Source organism: Phacochoerus africanus, chromosome 8 (assembly GCF_016906955.1).
Source record: "Phacochoerus africanus isolate WHEZ1 chromosome 8, ROS_Pafr_v1, whole genome shotgun sequence".
Classification (NCBI taxonomy): Eukaryota; Metazoa; Chordata; class Mammalia; order Artiodactyla; family Suidae; genus Phacochoerus; species Phacochoerus africanus.
Genome location: NC_062551.1, coordinates 85,214,017 through 85,216,852, shown reverse-complemented (window position 1 = coordinate 85,216,852; position 2,836 = coordinate 85,214,017).

The window sequence follows — 2,836 nt, the reverse complement described above, 5'->3', positions numbered from 1 at the left end:
TTTTTTTTTTGCTTTTTTTTTTTAAAGGGCTGCGTGCGTCATGGCATATGGAAGTTCTCAGGCTAGGGGTCCAATCGGAGCGACAGCTGCCCGTCTACACCACACCCGCAGCAACATGGGATCCCAGCTGCGTCTGAGACCTACACCACAGCTCATGGCAATGCCAGATCGCTAACCCACTGAGCAAGGCCAGAGATTGAACCTGCATCCTAATGGATATTAGTCGGATTCGTTTCCCCTGTGCCACAACCGAAACTCCCTATTTTTTTTTTAAGTAAAAAAAGTATTGGAGGAGTTCCTGCTGTAGCTCAGTGGGTTAAGAACCTGACTTAATGCCCATGAAGAGTTCAATCCCTGGCCTTGTTCAGTGGGTTAAGGATCTGGTGTTGGTCGAGGATTTGGCTTGAATCCAGGATTGCTGTGGTGTAGGCTGCCAGCTGCAGCTCAGATTTGACCCCTAGGCTGGGAACTTCTATATATCACAGGTCTAGCCCTAAAAAGGGGGGTGAAATTTGGAGTTTCCTGGTGGCCCAGGGGATTAAGGATCCAGACTTGTCACTGCTTCAGCTTGGGAGAAGCTGTGGTACAGGTTCTATCCCTGTCTCCAAACTTCCACATGCAGCCATGAGGCCAAATCCAACCCCCGAAACCCGTATCAGCATTTCATGTCTCTGCTCAGCCCTCCAATACCTTCCCATTGCATCATAAAATCCCATGTAGCCACCATAGTCTATGATGTCCTGCCTGAACTGATCGTGCTTGGCCTTTCCAACCTCATTGCCTGCCATTCTCCCCATCACCAGTAAGCTCCAGTCATCTTCTCCTGGTCCTTGAATAAGTTCTTTGCTAGCACATTACTCAGTTAGGTACGTCTGGTTTATTCTGATATTTTTTTCCTCATTTGTGTCTTTGCTAGTGGTTCGTTTCCCCACTCCAGATTGTAAACTCTTTAACGACAAGGATGTCTGTTTTATCTACTAGTATATGTGCAGCAAAAGCCTTGGCATAAAATGAGCATTCTTTTTTTTTTGTCTTTTTTTGCTATTTCTTGGGCCGCTCCCGCGGCATATGGAGGTTCCCAGGCTAGGGGTCCAATCGGAGCTGTAGCCACCGGCCTACACCAGAGCCACAGCAACATTCGGGATCCGAGCCGCGTCTGCAACCTACACCACAGCTCACAGCAACACCGGATCGTTAACCCACTGAGCAAGGGCAGGGATCGAACCCGCAACCTCATGGTTCCTAGTTGGATTCATTAACCACTGCGCCACGACGGGAACTCCTCATTTTTTGAATGCATGAATGTATATTTAAACTGAAGAGCAGTGCAAAAACAAAAATGGTATGCCAGACTCCTTAGAAGAATGAAGGGATCAGAGTTCCCATAGTGGCTCAGTGGTTGGAGAATCCGACTAGGAGCCATGAGGTTGCGGGTTAGATCCCTGGCCTTGCTCAGTGGGTTGGGGATCCGGTGCTGCCGTGAGTTGCGGCGTAGGTGGCAGACACGACTCAGATCCCATGTTGCTGTGGCTGTGGTGTAGGCTAGCAGCTACAGCTCCAATTGGACCCCTAGCCTGGGAACCTCCATATGCCGCTGGAGCGGCCCTAGAAAAGGCAAAAAGTCAAAAAAAAAAAAAAAAAAGAATGAAGGGATCAGTGGCAGAGAAATAAGACTAGGACGATAACTCAAAGCCTAATAGTGAAAGGGCCTGGAATCTGTGAAGATGGATCTGTGACAGTGTAAGGGAGGATTGTGAATTTGGTGGGATGAGGATGGCAAGATATAAAGACAGGAAGGGGAAGTTCCCTCATGGCTCAGGGGATTAAAGATCTGGTGCTGTCACTGCTGTAGCTCTGGTCTGAGCTGGGGCATGGGTCCCACCTCTGGCCTAGGGAACTTCTTCAAGCCACGGGAATGGCCAAAAAAAAAAAAAGAAAGAAAGAAAGAAAAAGAAAAAGAAGACAAGGGAGAGCAAATTGCTAAATCAGTTCAGGTAGGAGACAGCTTTTCCTTGTGACAGTTACTGCTGTTCACTCTGGGCTGTCACAGCACTTTGTACTCTCCTTTATGTTTGCAGGTTCTCCATCTTAGTGTGTGGACCTGGGCTCCAAAGGGACTGAGGCTGGAATTGTGTTTTGTTTATATGCCTAGCATCTAGCATAGCATAAATAAAGCAACTGTCACCATGCATTTGATGGAAGAGATAACCAAAGGCATCAGTTTAATGGTTGAAGTACAGTTCAGGCTTTGGAGTGAGAATTTGTGAGTTCAATTTGAGACTCTGCTTTTATTAGCTACTTAACTTGCTTAATCTCACAGATTTCCTTTAAATCGTTAAATGATTTACCGTAGGTTTAGAAGAATTCCTGGCAGATAGTAAGTGCTCAATTATTACTATTATTATTAACTGCCTATTCACAGTCATAACCCAATCGGTCTCCCTTGTCCTCAGATTTTTCCTGCTGGGGTCCAACGGGATATCTATGGAGTGTTGCTGTCCCACGAGTTATTACCTTCCTGATAGCACGACAAAGACACCAACCAAAAATGGCGACCTCTAAGCCATCCGAGGACGTCAATGCTGGTCATGATAGCGATAAACACAGCAGGCAGAGTCGGAAAGAAATAGCTAGGGCAGGGCTCGTACCGCCAGAATACAAAGCGCATAGTTTGCTTACACTGCCCATTAACCACAAGCCGAAAAAACCTAACCACCAGAACTGAGCTACAACGCAGAACGGTGACCACGTGTCGGAGAGCAGTCTGCGCCTGCGCAAAGCAGGCGCGCGCCCGCCAGCCGGAAGAGCCGCGCGTTTCCGGGTTGGAGGCGGGGAG